Here is a 20,060-nt window from a genome sequence, read left to right as displayed (position 1 = left end):
AGTGGATGAAATAATATTCCACATTAGATCTATTCTCCTTATTTTTACTTGAATTTTTATTAGCAAAAAACATGCTTTTTTTGGTGATGTTTTTCATGTATTAAAATGTAGGTGTCAGTCCACTTGGCAGCCCTTCTAGCCTATTACCTGATGGGAGCCAAGTCAGAGAAAATAAAGACACAGCAGTGGCTACAAGATCTTTTTCTCTCTTTCTTCCTACTATTTAGAGATATGTATGGAGAATATTGGGGTCCAGACCCAGATTTGGATTTCTATTGTGCAAAAGATAGGATTCCCATCATGCCAAGCCACTAGACAGAGCTTAGCAGTAGAGGAGGTCATGGTGGCTCTCAGTGCTAACTAGTGAAAGGGGTTGGTGGCTTTCAGGAACAGAGTGGCACTTTTGGGGATACTCATCATATCAGTATGTTCAATTGCCATCAGTTAATCTTTACTGAGTGCCTACTATGTGCAAAGGTGTGGGCTAGGCTTTGCAGGGGATTCAGAAGAAAATGCAGATACAATTTCTGCCCTCAGAGGAGTTTACAGTTTTGGTAGGGAGACAAATAAGGATAAAGCTTAGGCTACAAATGGCCAGGAGGAGGGGCACAGACATCATGGGCTACAGTAGATCAGAGTGATCAACACGGGTTAGAATATCAGGACAAATTTCAGATAGCAGAGTTGGATACGAATGTCAACTTCTAGGGGAGAGTGAACAATCTAAAACAAGGGACTGAAGGGTGAAAGCGTTTCAGTGGAGAGTTTCTGAGCCCCACATGAAGACTGTCTACCCACTCTGTATTTTCGGAGACAACTTTGTGCTAAGGTTTAGTGGGGACATTCTCCCAGAAGGTCATGTCTGTAGGAATCTTGAAACAGGTCCGGATGGGAAGAAGGTTGACTTTTCAGGCCTAGGAAATGAGCAACTCACTTATATGAACTCCATTTAAATTTCAAATTATCTTAAAGTCTTGGGACACTTCCTACCCATGACCAAATTCTTCTGGAAGTGTTGCTTACATACCTGGCTGCATGCGGGCAGATTCAGCTAGTGGGACTTGACACTTTCTCCATCATTCATTGAATATGATCTCCTTTGACCAATGTAAAGTTTTTCTTAATGAACACTGGTGACTTTCACATAGATATATCCTTTCACAGTCCAAAGAAAATTGGAAACTGCTAAAGGAGTGCAGAGAAACACTAAATGCTAACAAATTTTGCCAATTCTCCTTGCAAATGAAGGGTTTTATGTATATATATATATTTACACACACATATACATATGCTCAAAATGTGTTTTTCTGGGCATACTAGCTAAAAGTTTAAGTGCCTGGGCCCTGCCATAAACATTCTGAATGTGAATCTCTGTGATCAGAGTTAAGAGAATCTGCACTTTTAACAATATCCCTAGTTGATACTTACGTACAGTAAACTATGAGATCTACCAGTACAGAATTTGCACAATGCAGTCTTTGCATTTAATTTACAAGGAAACTGGACTGGCCAACTGGCAGTAAAATACCAGATTAGCATCTATGAAATTCAAGCTAACATGCTCATAACATCAGAAGATGCCAGGTGTGGCTCGAGGCTCTTTAATAGATATTGTGCCTTTTAGTTCTCACAATACTGTTATGGAGGCAGGTGTCTTATTTTTCCATTGTACAGATGGGGGTAAATAAGCTCAGAGAGGTTTGTGACTATCTGGAGATCACCCAGGAGTTAAGTGACAGAACCTGGATTCAAGCCACAACATCCCAGTTACCTCCATAGTGCCCTACGCTGGTTTCTCTCTGCTGCCCAGCGGGGTCCTCACGCTAATCATCTACTGTAGTATTAGGAAACCAATTTCTTTTTACCAGTAACATAAGTAATACCTGATTAGGAGGAAAACTCTACTAATGCCACATTGCGTGATAACCTCACATCCCTTTCTCTGAGCTGCCTCTGCCATCATTAGCGTGCATGTGGGAAGCTGCAGTGGGTGTGTGCCAACAGATACAAGTAGGAAAAACTGAATTCTACATTAAAGACATTGAATTTGGCCCACATTTATTTTATGAAGGAAAACGAGAAGGGCAGTGTAAGGGTAAGGTATGTGCATGAGGGATGATGTCCATACTAGCCATCCAAATTTTCCAAACCGTATCAAACTCTACAATAAAGCATTAGTTTGCAATAAAGCGTGCTGGATAAAGACAGGACTTTGGAGTCAGCTTATCTGGGTATAAGTCTGCTTTCTGTCCCTAAAAGCTGTGGGACATCAGGCAGGTTGCTTATAGTTCCTGAGCCTTAGTTCTATAAAATGGGAATAATGGCAGAGCTTTCCTCACAGAGCTGCTGGTGAGAGTAGATGAGATGGTTCATGAAAAACTTGTAGGACAGTGCCCGACACATGCTAGCCTGTGTCATCAGTGTTAGTCATGTTAAAAAAAAAAAATCAGGCTCAGGGTCTGGACACAGTAGACCCTCAGAAGTGTTTGGTCAATATAAGGCTATATCATGAATGTTTCCCTACCTTTAGGGGCACAGTGTCCTTTGATAGCTCCCCTTTCTTTTTTTTTTCATTTGTTTAAAGACTGACCTGATATTCGTCACTTTCCTAAATAGAGATCCTTGTTTAGAACCCGGTTAGATTCTGCCCTATTCTTGGAAATGCTGGTATTTTGAAGATAAGAGAATAGGTTGGGTGAAGGAAGACGGAGAGGTGGAAGATTCCTTCAGTCATAGTTCTAATACCTGAGCATGGGCTGTCGTACCTGACTGGTCTCTTTCCCCTTCACTCTTGTTCTGTCTTTGGCATTCTCTTTCCGCTTCAAGACACCCAGACGCTGGGGATCACCATCCTTTGTCTCCTACTCTTGGAGTTGAGTTGTGCTTGCACAGAATTGCAGCTCACCCTCAGTCCGCCACCCCCAACCACGTCCCTCCAGCCCATAACTGCTGCTTTTCCTTGGAAGTGGGGTGTGTGTGTGTTGGGGGGGGTTAGGAGGTAGGTTCCTTTTTTAACCTGGAACCTTTCAAAGCCAAGGTGTAAATAACTGATGTGACTAAAGCAATTAAATTAGCAGTAAAATTAGCAGTAACTTAGCCAAAAACTATGTATATGGAAATGAGGACCTTTTGAATAAGTTTGGTTATTTTCCTTTGAAAAGTAGAAACTTGAGCAAAGCTGCTCAGTGTTTGGGTGCTCACCAGAATCCACTTGGGAACCTGTTCAAACCACATAGCCTTTGACCACCCAGTTTCCCCCCCAAATTCTGATATTCCTCCTCTCTGCCCCCTGAAGAGAACCAGCCCTAAAAGAATAAGAAGTAGAAATGATGGTGTGTGTATGTGTATGTGTGCATATGTGTGTATTTTTAACACAAATTTTTTAATTCTCTCTGTAAATTATTGAAACATGATCAAGTGTTTTTTTTTTTCTTTCAAACCTCTGAATGAATCTAACTTTATATAACTAGGTTTATTGTGTCAGAGGCTTTTCTCTTTTTTTACAAGAATTAGTAGCAGACTATCTCAATACCTTAAAATTATATTTTGAAACTGGTATCTGTACTATTCGGTACATTTGGGTTATTTTATTCTGTGACTGCTATTGTAAAAGAAAAAAAACTGTTTGTTCTTTCACATTCATGACAATTCTGAGTATAGTCAGCATGGGATTAAATGAAAGATTTCTAACTGCTCCAGAATTCCCGTTTATGTGTACGCTATGAAAAGGTTTCTTGAGGGACTTTTATTTTCTGATTCTTTATCAATTTTATTTCTCTATGTATTATGTGGTGCATTGCTGCTATTATTATTATTTATCTCTACATCACTACCAAAGACAGTATTGCATTTTCCTTCCCTAGATTTTTCTTTTTTTTTTGTCTACCATGAACAACATCAAAGTTTAAATATTTATGGTAGGGATCATTTTAAGAGATATTTTTCTTTCCCCCCTAACCACTTCTAATATGAGATGTTATAAGAGAACAATATGAGAAAGTTAAGATAATATTTGTCTTTATTGGTGTTTTCATGCTGTTTTCTAGTTGATTTACATCATTATTTAATGCCAAAATGTGAGATCTGATAAAATAATAATGCAAAATGCTATATGCTTGCTTGGTTTTTATTGTATCAATTTGTATTGAAAATACATAAAATATTTAAAAAATAATAATGCAAAAATTAATTAGGTCTGATGAACACTGGGGTGTTCATCTTGACAGTCCTTGAGTAACTGTGTTTTGGTTCTGGGGAGAATGCACTGTTGCTTTGGAAGAAATGAGGACTTGGTTGGAGGGAGGCTGTAATATCAACTGTCACCTCTCACCCCCAAGTGTTTTCATTTTGTTCAAGAATCCCACAGAGGTTTTATGGGTTGTCAACAGTGCTTGTTACTAGGCAGGGATTAATCAACAAGTATTTATTACAGACAAACAGATGGTTTACCAAGTGCTTTTCACCTGCATTATTCAATATCATCCTCACACCAGCTCTGTGAAGCAGGAACAAAACCTCATGTTGAAATGACTAACCATTAACCCCATAACTGATCAACAGTGGAGCCTGATTCCAGTTTCTGAAATGCATCCTCCTATATCCTCCTACAAGGTGGCAGGGCCTGTGCTCAGTGTTTTATGAATAATCTCTATGATTCTCACACCAATTCTACAATGGGGTATTACTGTGCTTAGAAATGATCAGGTCAAAGCCTAGTGAGATGAAGAGGCTCGCCCAACACCATGTAGTTTGGGGCACCAGGATTGGAACCGAGGCACGCCTGATCCTGAGACTGCATTAAAACTCCATGCTGCCTCAATGTCTTTTCTACTGGCTTCCACAAGAAAACTCGCCATATGTTATCCATTAGTAATTCTTCCAACCAGCTATGATATACCAACATTTCTCAGCTCAACTGTAAGAGTTATTCAAGGCATGTGATGTAGCTCCTGTCCTTTCAGATGGATTAAAAAGGAACCTGACTTAGGATCTTTTATTAAAATTTATTTTTGCCTATTAAAAAAAATGCTAAAGAAGAAGTTCTTTCAAGATCTCTGTAAGAAGGCATATTAGTGAGCATTTGTGCTGGTATATTGTCTCAGCCAAGGGAAAAGAAACAGACTTAAGCTGTGAAAGGAGAATGCAGATTAGTAATTACCACCATTTATCCTGCTTCTGCAGGGTGCAGGCGAGGGACATGGAAGGACCCATGAAGAATGTGAGACAAAATCCTCATCACTGTGGTACTTACAATCCAGCTGAGCAGACCAAATTTACATGTGTGTTCACTGCCTGTGTTGTAAACCACAAGAGGAATCCTGCTCTCGTTTGGCATTTTGTGTTTGCCCTCTCCTTGCTGCCGTTCTAGCTCCGTGACGGTACTGAACATCTATAATTAGGGAATTTTAAATAACGAGAAAATACTTCTGCTTCCAGCCAACATAGAGGAACAGGATCAGGTTTATTCCCCCACCTGAAATCAAATAAACCCAGAAAAAATTTTTTAAACAACAAAGGACAAGGACCCCCAAGGAATAGGAAACAAATAAGGTCAGGTCTATGATTGCTCCAACTAACTGCATAGAGTGTTGGTGTGGCAGCTCAGAAAAGAGGAATCCAGGCTATGAAGGTCAGACTCCCTGAATTGAGGAGACAGAGATGTGAGTCTGGGGAGAGAGATGAAGGTGGCTGAAGTTCACAGGAGAAAGTATTTGAAAAAGAACCCCAAAGATCTGCAGAGGCCCTCCTTGAATATCTGAGTACTGATTCTTGCACACCTGTGCAGAAACTAACCATAATTGGAGAAAGGACTATCTGAACGGAGTATAGAGAAAAATGCCTCACACACCCACAGGGATAGGCGTAGGGTCTGTTCCCAACAGCCAGACTGGAAAGCATTAGCCCTGATGGCATATCAATAGGTTACTCAGAAGGGATTTAGCCCAGTGGTGGGGAAGAATTAGCCCTACACTAAACAGAGCTCTGATCTCAATGAACAAAGTGAGACCTGAAAAGATCAGACTGTTTTCATGTGACTTAACTTCATCCCAGAATAAAGGTCAAGAATATTTAGTATTTATAGAGATACCAAGTATCCAGAATCCAAAAAGGGAAAATTCACAATGTCTGGCTTCCAATCAAAGATCACCAAGCAGGCAAAGAAGCAGGAAAATACAACCAGGAAGAAGGAGAAAAATCAATGAATCAAAACCAACCCAGAACTCCTATAAATGTTAGGATAATAGATAAGGACATTAAAATAAACCTTTACGGTTTTTCATCTGTTAAGAAAGTCACGTCAGTTGGCCATATCAATCGGTGGCATGGATGTGGAAAAACAGAAACTTTCTCATACGCTGCTGGTGAAAATGTAGAACGGTACATCCATTTTGGAAGAGTTTGACAGTCTTTTAAGAAGTTGAACATAGACTTCCTGTATAATCTAGCCATTCACCTCCCCTATTAAAAGAAAACATGCGTCTATACAAAGACTTGTGTACAAATATGGTATATTCATAGGAACTTTATCTGTAATTGCAAAAACCTCAAAACAATCCAAATGTCCATCAACAGATAAAGGATAAACAAGTTGTGGTATGTCCATATAATAGGCTACTACTCAGCAAAGAATAGCAATAAGCTATAATATATATACACCAAAATGGATGAATCTCAAAATAGTTATGCTGAATAAAAGAACTAAAAACAAACAAAAAAAGAGAGTACATACTTGATGATTCCATATAGCACATCATACTGTATGATTTCATTTATTTAAAACTTTAGAAATTACAAAATAATCTATAATGATAGAAATCACATCAGTGGTTGTCTGGGGGTAGGGAGAGGATTATAAGGCCTGAGGAAACTTCTGGAGGTAACTAACTTGACTGTTGTTACTGTTTCGTGGTTATATGGATATATCAAAACATGAAGTTATAAATTTTAACTATGTGCTTTTTATTATACGTCACTTATGCCTCGATAAAGCAATTAAAAAACTCTAAAACAAAAGTAACAAGACTAAAACAAAATAAAGAAGGCTAAAAAATAGTAAGAAAATAATCATTTGAAAAAAATCAGTATTTTCAGCTGTTTAGCTCTTTATAAATTCGTTCATATTTTTCCACTTGAGAATCTTGTCCCCCTCTTAGAATTCCTTTTTGTTATGTTTTCCATTTATAAGAGTGCCTTAAATGACTGTCAGTGTGCCTGGCCCTCTAGGAGGGCCTCCAGATATGTGACATTTGCCTTTTCTTTATTTTTCTGCTTTTAGGTTTCTCATTGATGCTAATCATTCCTCCTCTCATTTCTAGAAATTATTTAGGCCTAGCCTAAACCTTTTTTTTTTTTTTTTTTTTTTTTTTTAAACTTTTATATTGCCAAAAAAAAAAAAAAAATCCACCAGCGGAATATTTATGTTATAAGCTTCTAGATTTTGAGGCACTTTCTGATGTTTGGGTATATGTATTATATTGGGTGTATTCAATATATACTCATTATTAAAGTCATTGATCATATTAATTAGCATATGGAGGTCAAGAACTCTAAATACATTCCCTTAGGGGAAGAAAAGACCAATGGGAAAGCATGTAGAAATATAGATTGGTTTAAGAAAGCCTTCAAGGTACGCAGGAAAATAAATATAACAATTTTTTTTTTATTATTAAGCCAATAAGAATAATATGAAGCAATGGTTCTCAAACCTGGCTACATATTAAAATAGCACGGGAAGATTTTTAAAAATACCCATGGCTAAGCTCCAATTTATACCAATAAACTCAATCTTTGAGAATAGGGTCTATGCTGGTAATTTTATAAATTTCCCCAGATAATTCTTGTACTGCCAGGGTTTCAAGAACCTTGAGTATAGTTGTATGGATTACAGGCATTGGACTAGAAAGACTATCCTCTGCCATTTTCAACCTGAATGACCGTGGCTGAGGAATTACAAAACTGGTGTCAACTCTGTACATTGGAGTGGCTTGCAGAGTTTTACAAACTCCTGATGGCTAGGTCCCTCCCCCAGTGATTTTGCTTTCAGTGGCCTGAGGTATAGGCTGGGCGTGGGGTTAGTTGAAGAAGCTACTCAGGTGATTGTAATGTGCAGCCCAAAGGATGAACCACTGATCTAAAGATGAGCTTCCTCTGTGATGTGGGGTCAGTAGCTTTTGTGTGTGTGTGTGTGTGTGTGTGTGTGTAGTGCTTTAATGAAATAATGTATGTTAAGCACTTAGTATTGCTGTTCAGTTTATAGTAAGCATTTGGTGAAAAGTAATCATTATTTTTGCGTTTTCTGAAATACGTAAACTTTGGAAAAGTGAGATCCATCCAAGAGAATGCCACACCCATGAAGGTTTTGCCAAACTCTGGACAAGTAGGATCTATATTTTTTTAAAAACCTCTAAACCCATGAAGACTGTATGAAGGGATGTTATTTCATATAGAATAGGGCTAAGGCACAATGAGGCTTTGCGATAGTTTCACAAGTAAATTTTATTCCCTTTGAGGGAGAAATTTATCTTATGAGAAAAACATTGGCTTGAAATGGTGCAAATACAAGGGTTGAGGAAGATGGTGAGTTTGCACTCTTGCTCAGACTCACTCAGGAGCTAGTTGAAATGGGTTAGTTGATGAAAAAACCTGATTTTTTTTTTTTAAATCAGGCTTCCTGTTGGTCAGTGATTTTATTTTGGCTGTCAAATATGATGTGTTCCTATTGTGAGAGTAAAGTCACTGAGAGCTAAAAGGTAAACAGTGCCTCGTAAGTGCCCAAACTTGAGCACATAAATAAAAGCCATTGCAGAGACTCCCCGGGACTTCCTCAGATTGGCTGCTCTATGACACTGTCACATCAATAGCCACGTGCCATTAGTCATGAGCTATTGCTGTCCCTCCTCATTTATGTACCTAGCCCTTCACTACCACCGTCTCAGTCCCTTCCCCTCACTGTCGATCCTCCTCAGCCTCTCCGATGGCCAAGGTGTTACCTTCTCAAGGGATTGCTATGATTCTCCTAGGATCCTACATTACCTTGCAGTCCCGTCAGATACATTTTCCATGTTGGAGTGTAAAGCTAGCTTCCCACTCACTCGGTAGCTCATTGCTCTGCTTCCCAGGCCAGTGGAATCCCGCCCGACACACCTACTTGTTATCCTGTGTGTGAGCTCTCTCCTCTCATACCTGGGAGGCCCCTCATGTCTTTCGAGCCCCCACTCTGTTCGGTCACGGGGTCAGGCGTAGTGTCATCATCCCCATGTGATTAACGAGGAACTTGAGGATCAGAAATATGAAATAGTTTGGCCGAGGGCACACAGCCAGTCAGTGGTACCACTGTGGCTTATACCTGGATTTGATTCCGAAGTCCGGGGTTTTCCACTGTTGGTGTATCACACACTGTGACTTAAATTTTTTCTGGTGCTCTTAAGAATGTGTTCTGTGCTGCCCCGATAAATCTCCCTGATTCTGGCCCCCAGAACAGGTATAGTTGAGATGAGCTCCTTCATTCTAACTTGCTATTTCCCCGAATATAATAATTAGAACTTGTGGAAATGTCTTTTTTTTTCAGGGGGTTTGAGGGTGATTTCTGTATTATTATCATGCCTTTTTCAGTTTCGTTTACTGGACTCTGTCTCAAGGAGAAGGATTGCTCTGTTGCCCTTCTTAAAGCTTCGTAAAGATTTCATAACAAAAACATGTCAGCGACCTTCAGAGCAGTGTGTTGTCGGTAAATAACAGACTACTTCTAGAATCCTGTCAAATCAGGATATGTGCTCTATTACGTTTTCTATGAACGCATAGTGTCTGAGTTATGGATGGTCTCTGCCTTCAAGGAGTTTATCATCTGGTGGTAACAAAAACATGTTGAAAATAACAGCAATGATAATTTCCCTTAAATTAATTCTTTATTAATTGTATTGTTAAGACTCTTTAGGTTGTGTAATTTACCCAAATATACACAAAACAAGGGCAGGTGCTTTATTTTCAATCTCTCCAGTGCAAAACCTGAGCCACAAAGTAGATGGGTGACTTGCTTCTAGTCTTCTGGTGGGAACAGGCTGACTCACGGCTTCTGGCAAGCTGTGCAGCGAGGCTGATACTTGTGTCTTTAGCCATGGCCCCGTTGTGAGTGAGACCCAGGATGAAATTGTGAAATTTTTATTTTTAGGAGTGTTTATTGAGGATTGGTGGACTTCTTGGGAATTTTCCCAAGTTTGATAATTAGGAAAAAAGAACTCGTATATTAGGTAAAATTTTATTTGTTTACTAATTTAGTTTTTAAGATTGTATTTTTAAGTAATCTCTACACCCAGTGTGGGGCTTGAACTCACAACCCTGAGATCGAGAGTCACATGCTCTACCGATGCAGGCAGCCAGGTGCCCCAAATTAGGTAAAATTTTCAAGGAACTGTAATACCCTGCATTTATAGTTAGGCAACCGGGTTTTCTTTGTCCTTATACCCCAGACCAGCTATGCTCTACGGACACGTGTTTCAGGTTAGTTACATAATAAGGCATCATGGAGGAGTTCAGCAAGTATTTACTGAAGGCCCATGATGTGCTGGGTACAGTGGTGAACAAGACAGGCAAGATCTCTGATCTCATGGAGAGTGTATTCTAGTTGAGGGGAGCAAGGAGATGGCAATAACCAAGTAAATCATTAAGTAAAGATGTGCTATAAAGAAAAATTAGATTGATGTAATAAAGGATGAGTAGGGATGAATGTAGACAGAGGATCAGGGAAGTTCTCACTTAGAGATGACTTTTGAGTTAAAATCTGAGGGGAAAAAGGAACCAGCCATGTTAAGTTTCTAGGAAGGCTCTTCTAGGTATTCAGAACAGTGAGTGCAAAGGCCCTGTGGCAGGAAAAAACTTAGTGTATACAGAACGAAAAACCAGTGTGACTGGAGCAGAGTGAGAGAGAGGGAGAGTATTAGAATAAGAGGGAAAGGGCCCATTCATGGCAGGACTATGAGAATTTTGGCTCTCACTCTGAGTGAAATAAAGAATAGGGTTTTGAGTAGAGGAGTGTTTTTTTTTTTTTTTTAAAGATTTTATTTATTTATTTGACAGAGAGAGACAGCGAGAGAGGGAATACAAGCAGGGGGAGTGGGAGAGGGAGAAGCAGGCCTCCCGCTGAGTAGGGAGCCCGATGTGGGGCTCGATGTGGGGCTCGATCCCAGGGCCCTGGGATCATGACCCGAGCCAAAGGCAGATGCCTAACGACTGAGCCACCCAGGCGCCCCGAGGAGTGCTTTGTTTTGAAGGTAGTTATGTCTTGGGAGGATCACTCTGTTTCCTGTGTTGAGAATAGACTGTAGAGAGTCAAGAGTAGCAACAAAGAGAACATTTAGGAAACTTTGAATAACACGAGAGAGAGGTGGATGTGACTCTGTGGTAACATGCTAAGAAGTGGTCAGAATCTGGGTATGTCCACATGATAACTTGATGTGGGAGACAGAAGTCAAACAGGGCTCCAGGGCTTCTGGTCTGAACAATGAGAAGTTTGGGATTTGCCGTTAACTGAGATGGGGAAGGCTGCCGGCAGAGCAGTTTCGGGAGGAGGATCAGGGATTCAGTCTGGGGCATGTGAAGGATGAGGAGCGCCAGCAGAGATGGCAAGTAAGCCATGAGATATACAAGTCTGGAGTTTGGGGAGACGTCAGTCCTGGGAACACACATTTAACACTGATAGCATATTGGTGGTGTTTCAAGCCACAGGATTGAGCGCGTTCTCTAAGGGAGTGTTAGGTCCTGGGGAAGGGATTCAGGGCAGGTGAGGAGTGGGTCTTCATGGAGTTTGCTTTCCAGAATGTGTTGAAGAAGACTCTTGAGAGTTTCTGTCTTGTGAGTCCCTCCTTTCCTCTGGGCTGGTTTGATTTGTTTTTATCCGTTTTTTTTTTTCTTGAACCAATCTCTGGCTTACCATCAACTGACAGGATTCACTGATTCCTGAGACTGCATGAGTATTTAACACCAGGATAAAAATTGATCTGAAGTGATTTGGACCCATCTATGAATTTGGGAAAAATCACCTAAACTGAGTAAGATATATATACAATATCCAATGGAGCCAGAGCGTCTCTTCCACTGTGTTGTTCATGTAACATTTTGAATTAGCAGAATTTAGGAGTAAAGAGGATTCTGTCAGAACATGTCTTCTTTGGCTTTGAAGTTGGTTTCTTGGTCCTTTCAGGCATGGAGTCTCTAAATCCAATCTTTGTTTAGGCTTGGAAGATGACAGCCACACCCATGGAGAATTTTTTATTAAGAGTTTGAATACTTCGCCTGGTGATGGGTATTAAAGAGGGCACGTTCTGCATGGAGCACTGGGTGTTATGCACAAACAGTGAATCATGGAACACTACATCAAAAACTAATGATGTAATGTATGGTGATTAACATAACAATAAAAAATAAAAAGAAAGTTTGAATATTTCTATGCATTAAAAATTGTGCTTTTTGGGAGTCAATGAAAACGTGAGTTATTTCTTTCTGTTTTAACTCTCAAGTGATAGTGTAAGGACAAATACAAATTAAATAAAGAGGCTTAATTTTCCCTGCTGAAAAATGAGGCAAGAGATACCCTGTCTCTTTTCCTTTGAGCATTTACTTTAGAGAACTTGTAATTGTACGTACTTTCTCCTCTCTTTCAAATGTCTATAAATCCTTTTGAAGACTAGATTGGCATTTTGTCAGCTTTATGACTTGGAAATATCTTTCTCCAGGACCTGAGAACTGTCTCTTTAAAATGTAAACATCAAGGGAGATAGTGTCCCACTGTCATGGTTTCTGTCGGGGCGAGGGAGCTGGACTTCAGGCGGGAGCATCGCTCCACCTTGAAACACGAACTCCTGCCATCAAGGTATGAGAAGTTCCTTCTTCCTCTGGATGAAGCCAATTAGCCAACACAGATGATTACCCAAATTACCTGGTAAAGTTAGAATAGTTTATGTATGGCAAATGGTACTATCCAGTCCTCTGATTTGAGGACTAGCTATTGTTTATCTTGAGAGTATGTGTACAATGGGTTGTATGTGCACAGCAATAGGAAAGGGTGAGATTTCCTTCTGTCTTTGCAATCTCTTAGCAGACTGCCTGTGATACCCATCACATTCTGGTTGAATGCTTATTTAATAAGGGAAGTGTTTTCTTTGTCTACTACCTTTGTGAAGAGGATTTCCGGGTTGGGAAAATATTCTGTTTTTAATTATAACTCCCCAACATTGGTTTCTAGTGGGTAAACCAAATTACTGACATGCTTTGGTTCTCTAAAATCTCCTTTCAAACACTCATGGGGGGTTCACTTCTGTTGGGTATTTTAAATGACCTCTTGGTCTTAAAAGTAGAGTTGACATTTGAAGATTAGACTCTTCCATTCTTAGAGATAATTCTAATCAATGTATTCTTGATATAATCAATTTTGGGGTTTTTAAAAATGGTGTGCCTGCATTCTAAAGATAATCATAAGAGATTTAGAGCCCTATGAAAGTTCTGTTGGTGTAAGTATTAGTTTGCTAGGGCTGCCATAACAAAGTAGTAGGTGGTCTAGATAACGGAAATTAATTTTCTTACAATTCTGGAGGCTTGAAGTCCAAGATTAAGGTGTTGTTGGGGTCGGTTTCTTCTTAGGTCTCTCTCCTAGGCTTGCAGATGGCCACCTTCTCCTTGTGTCCTCACATGGCTTCCCTCTGTGCGTGTCTGTGTCCTAATCTCCTCTTCTTATGAGGACACCAAATTGGATCAGGCCCACCCTGATGACCTGATTTTAACTCAGTTATTCTATAAACAGTCAATCTCCAAATATAGTCCATTCTGAGGTACCAGGGGTTAGAACTCCAACATGTGAATTTTAGGCAGAAACAATTCAATCCATAACAGGTGTACATATTCCAGTTGCTGTTCAAGTATGTACAAAGGCAGTTTGATCAAAGTGCCTGAGAGACCAGAATGTGACTGTTATTTAAAATAATTTTTATGGGGTTACCATTCAGCATTCTACTTGTCTTAGTCAGTAGAACCAATATCTCCAGATTTATACTATATATATATATATATTTTTTTTTTTCCCCCCTGAGAAAACAGGATTGTTTTTGAATGACCATTAGTTCTTTCAAAGGAGGGACAAAATGTTTTATGGAAAATGTACCCAAGCCTTATTTGCAGCTTCAAGTTGGTGAAGTACATTACCTCTTCAACATGGCAGTATAAAATGTCTTTATTGTCATCCCACCTAAATCCCATGCGTGTGAATTTAGCCCCCCAATGGCACTTACGGCCACTAATTAAAACTCAGTTCTCTCAATGTTCACTATTGTATGTCTGGGGGAAGAGAGAACACATTTTTTGACCCTCTCATATTTTTGCATTCATTAGGAAATCAGTGCTTTTCCAACGTACATTTTGGCGACCCACAAATTGACTTGCTACCCAGCCTGACCCTTCAAGGAAAGAGGGGAAGGATGAAGAAATGCAAAAAGGTGGCCATATTTTCTCCTCAGACATTATATTTGTCTCCTCCTATTAGATTTATTTTTGGCACATAGAAGAGCACATCCATATGGGGAACATTTTAAAATTGCTTGTGAAGAGTAGGCATATTTCCAAGAGGAAATGTAACCTTGCCTTCATCTGGTGTATCAGATCAATGCGCTGTAAAAGATCATGTTCAGTTACCTCATTTTTTTGAATTAGAATTAATGGCTCATTAGTCTTGATCATATCAATATTATAACACCACTTACATTTGATAGAAAAGGGAAGAAGGCTGATGGAGTGCACTTATTCCCTTTTACTCTTAGCGAATACACCATGTGCCAGCCTCAGGGAAAACCGGCAAGATCACGGAGGTGGCCCTTTTCAAACAGGCCCCATTTAGGGCAATTGCGGACTCTTTTGTAAGAGGCTCTTGGAAGAAGAGTTAAAAGGTTCTGAAGGTCTTGGTCACTTGGGACATAGAGCAGTGTTTTCCCTCACTTTAGGCAGCAGGCCAGAGTGGGGGAACCGGACACCCTCAGCATTTCTTTGGCCACATGTTGGACCATATGTTGGAAACTGGAATAGCAGACATTAAGAATCTTCTCTTGACCATCCCTCCCGGGAGGAATTCCATCTACAAAGGAGCATATATTTCTGCAGGGCTCAGAGAGATAGGCAGGTTGACCCTTTTGAAATAAAAATAGGAAATATTGCAAGGCACCAGATGATATTATTGAAGATAATAGGCCTCTTTCCCAATCCCTAAATTATGCCAAAACAAACAGGAACCAAGTGGGCTCTAAAATTAAAGCAAAGAAAAACAAAGCAAAATAAAACAAAAACTACCTTTATGGAAGGAAACACCATACCAGGAGTCAAGAACTCTGGCTCTATTATTGACTCTGTCACTAGCTAACGTGAGGCTGTAGGTAGTGGATATTTTGTTTCTGTTTTTTGCCTGCATGGCACCTATTTCCTTTGGAAATTGTCCCCCATCCCCACCCCCGCACCCGGCTGGGCTGTAAACCTTTGGCACATGAGTTATATCTTACCTCCCAGGCCACAGTGATTGGCTCAAGGGTGAATACAAGGAAGCCAGGGCAGTTAGGGTCTTCTTGGGATTTTGCTGGAACTATCAGGAAAGAAACATTTACTTCTCACTGTTGCTATGAGTTGAAGGGATAATTTAAGCCAATAGCTGCCGGTCTCCACCCAGAGAGAGGCAGATGTGAGAAATGCTCAGAGAGAAGCAGAGCTGGGTGACACATATCTCAATCCCTCAACCTCACTAGGCCTGGAGTTGGTCACTCTTGGAATTTCTTTGTATGCTAGGAAATTCATGCCCCTCCTTTCGGTTGGGACTTGGCTTCTTGGAACCTGGTTATTAAACTTTGTATATTTGGATTTACCTCTCTGAGCTTCCTTTCCCCCTCTGTGAAGGAACGTAGTCAGTCTAGTGGAGTCCTATGTTTCATTCCATCTCTGAGCTTTGTATGACTCTAACTCTAAGTCTCTAGACACAGGGGTACCTGCTGGCTCAGACAGTAGAGCCTGTGACTCTCGATCTCAGGGTCACGAGTTCAAGCCCCACGTTCAGTGTGGAGCTTACTTAAAATAAAAATAAAATAAAATATTTTTAAAAATCAATCCATCAATCTCTCCACTCATCTTACCTAATAATTTGTCGTGATATTTATCCTCCTAGACAGTAAGTCTCTTAGTAATCTCCAAAATTTCCCTCGAAAATTTCTTCCAATTATTTGGAAGTTATGATGATCGCACCGGGGGTTAAATTTATCTTTATATTAACAATGAATGAAGTGTTTGATAAGAAAATTGATAGTATAAATAGGATCAGAGAGTACCATTTAAAACCCTTTTAAGAATACAGACAGCTTTTAGAAGAGAAGGAGACATGATGAAAACCCAACATCTATTCATTAAAGTCCATCTGAGTGTTAAATATAGCTACTGCATCTACTTGAAAGCAATAAAACGAAATATTTTTCCTAAAAACTTAATTAATAATTAAGACTGGGCAATCCCACCAATGATTTTAATTCTCTACACCAATCAAAAAAATAGAGACAGAGTTCCATTATGCAAATATCCTTAACAAAATCTCCCTAGCCCACTGCCTTTGGTAGCATGACTGCAAGCTGGCAAAAAACAGAACTTGAGGGGAGAGCAGTTTGCCTTGAGAAAAGGCACTCAAAGACTTGGGGGTATTAGTAAAGATTAACCAATTAGATTTTTAAAAAAATGAAAGGACAGGGTCCTGTGTTCAGGTTTCTTTCACTGCCCTCTGGCCAGATTTATTACCCTTCTGTTACTAAATAGGTGCAGAGGACTGAATTAAGAGGGGACTAATAGGGACACCTGGGTCGCTTAGTCGTTAAGCGGCTGCCTTTGGCTCAGGTCATGATCCCAGGGTCCTGGGATCGAGTCCCGCATCGGGCTCCCTGCTCAGTGAGGAACTTGCTTCTTCCTCTGCCTGCCACCCCTCCTGTTTGTGTTTTCTCTCTCTCTACAAATAAATAAATAAATAAAATATTTTAAAAATTGAAAAAAAAGAGGGGACTAATAAATATTCTTTCCTCTCTTCCCCCCTCGAAGAGGCTCACCAAGTGTAACTAAGCTAGTTTCTCAATGGACTCTAGAGTAATGGAAACGTCCTTTTGACAGGTCTGAGAATTTGACATGTCTCTGCAGAACAGGCACAAAAGTACAGTAGCACTTAGCATTCACAGCACTGGAAAGAGATTAATTAGCTCACTTCACATCCTTTCACGATATTCAAGTGTTGATCATAAAACGATACAGAGCACCAAAGTTGGGGAAATGAGGGCTTCGATCAACAGTAGGGGTTTAGAACTCACAGCTTTTGACTAAGCCATTGTGGAGTCATCCGATGCTTTGCCTGACTACCAGTGCTCTCTCGGGAGGGGCCTCCCCTTCACCCGCCTCATCTTCCCCCGGGGGTGCCTGCTTTCCTGCCCAGCAAGGGGGTGACTCAGTGTTTTGTGTGGTGCCCTCAGAGTGGTTTGGCTGAGGTTTTGGAAGAATGGCTGCACTTTAGTTGCAGAGTCTCTAATGTATCATCGGGAGCCAGAGGGAAAAAGATAATCTATTTTCTAAAGCAGAAGTGACTTAGGAAATCCCTGATGGGGGAGTTCATCTCTGACTATTTTGGAAAGTGTTTTCCAGCGCTCATTTCTAAGAGTAGATTGTGCGGTTTGAGGGCCTCGGCTGAAGGAATCACAGATGCAGCGTCTGAGCAGTGAATGGATGCTCACGTGTCAGCCACTTTGTGTGGCTCTGAGTAAGCAGACACAAAGTCAAGTGACCAGGTTCCGTTCTCACCATCGTATCTGGCAGGCTTCCTCTTTATATGCGGAGGATGGACCCATCCCACAAACACTTGCGAATTCCCCGTGGGGTGTGTGGCCTCGTGTCGGTCACTAGGTATCGAACTTTGGAGTGAATCACCTGGGAGCTTATTAAATTACGAATTTCTAGGCCCCGTCCCCAGAAATACTGATTAAGCAAATCCAGAACAGGGTTTAGGAATCTGATTCCCATTTGAGGGGTTCACAAACACCTTTGTATCCCTAACACCACTATTCAAAGTGCTGTGGGGATAGTACAGATTCTTCACTGACAATCACTCAGTCACAATGGCAGGATGGGGCCCACTGGCCCAAACACGTAACAGATGATGGCAAAACCCCACAGAAACCCAGACAGAGTGGTACGGCTCAGGGATCCACAGCCACAGGAACTTGAGAGTATTGTGGGCTAGATTTAGACATGAAGGAATTTTACAAAGGATTTTAAAAGTAACTTGGGTTTTAAAGAAAATCAAATCTGATCCAACTATTTCTTTTCTTTTCTTTTTTTTTCTTTTCTTTTCTTTTCTCTTTTCTTTTCTTTTCTTTTCTTTTCTTTTCTTTTCTTTCTTTTCTTTGTTTTGGATGAGTCGAATGAGATCCAGAGAGGTTAAATGACTGGCCTATATTCACTCAGCTAAGACTTGAAAAGCAGGGAATGGAAGCAGAGACTTGTAATTGTGTCTACAACAGCCTTTGGAGAGTCTGCTCTGGATGCACTGGAAGTGGGTGTACAGACCAGGATTCTATAAAAATGACATGGGGGAAACATGGCTAAATACTAATGCTGTTTTTAGATTTAGGTTGACAAAGCAGAGGATGATACATCAATAATTTTCAGTGATATGCAGAGAATATTCCATATGGAAGGAAGGCTCTGCCAGGATTCTAATCTATACATCTTCATCACTGGCTTAGATGTACACACACAATATTATATTAGCTAAAAATTACTGAATTTGAATTATGTGCTTTCCTTTTTACATGAATTAACTCATTTAATCTCTTTAAAAAAATCTTACAAGGCAGGTAATATTATCTTTAATTTATAGATGGGAAAACTGAGACACAGAAGGATTAAGAAACTTGCCCAGATTTGCAGAACTAGCAATCAGTGAAGTGTGGATGCAAACCAAGGCTGTCTGCCTCCCCCACCCTCTTTAGATCACCGCCCTACAGAGAAGCTCATGAATAGGCAGATGGCTCCACACTTGAAGGGGCGGCAGAGTATTGGATGACAGGATTAGGATTTTGAAAAAGTCCTGGTGGAATGAAACTAATGATGTCCCTTAATAGGCATAAATGTAAAGTTCCACATTTAAGTTAAGGAATCAGTTGCACACATATAAGGATGCTAGCAAGCCCTGGCTTAACTACAGTTCACAAGAAAAGGACTTAGGGGCTTCAGTGGACTTTGCACTCATATGAATGAATAATGCGAAGTGGCTGCCAAAAAGCTTATGCAATTTTAGGCACAAGTCAGAACAGGGTAGATGAGTCTTACTGTGTGTGTGTATGTAAATTTAGGCTCCACACCCAGCATGGAGCCCAGTGCGGGGCTTGAGCTCATGACCCTGAGATCAAGACCTGAGCTGAGATCAAGAGTCAGATGCTTAACCAGCTGAGCCACCCAGGCGCCCCTAGATATATTTGATCGTAATTAGAGTGAAGTGGAAAATACATTAATTGGTATTTTTTGAAGGAAACAGAGACCACCAAATTGAGTTCCGAGGTGGACATCTTCTGTGTGGCAAAGTGGAAATTCGTGGGTTTGGGTAGCTCAGCATGTGTTCCCCCAAATATACTCTCTTTCTCTTTATTCCTCTCTCTTGGCAACAACACGTAATTATCCTTTATGGTGCCATCCACCCTCACCCCATTCTTTGTGGTCCTGGTGGAAATGTAAATCACAGTGTCCTTGTGCCCCACAAGTCTAACTCCCAACCAGACCCTGCTCCATCCTTTCAGGATTTTTATCTTGGATTATGTGATACATGAGAAAAGATGGTTGGAGCATATTAACTCTGACACCAGCATCCACAGGAGACTGTCTGTGTGCTCCTCACCAGGGTGTCACCCTAGTTCCTGTGTTTTTTGAGGTTGACAGCTCAGTCTCCCCAGGTTCATTTGCGTGGATCATTCTTCATGATCGGTCAGCTCATTCATTCAAAGAACATTAACATCCAGGGCACA

This window comes from Phoca vitulina, unplaced genomic scaffold (genome assembly GCF_004348235.1).
Source record: "Phoca vitulina isolate PV1807 unplaced genomic scaffold, GSC_HSeal_1.0 scaffold5, whole genome shotgun sequence".
Classification (NCBI taxonomy): Eukaryota; Metazoa; Chordata; class Mammalia; order Carnivora; family Phocidae; genus Phoca; species Phoca vitulina.
Note: the sequence above shows the minus strand (reverse complement) of the source record.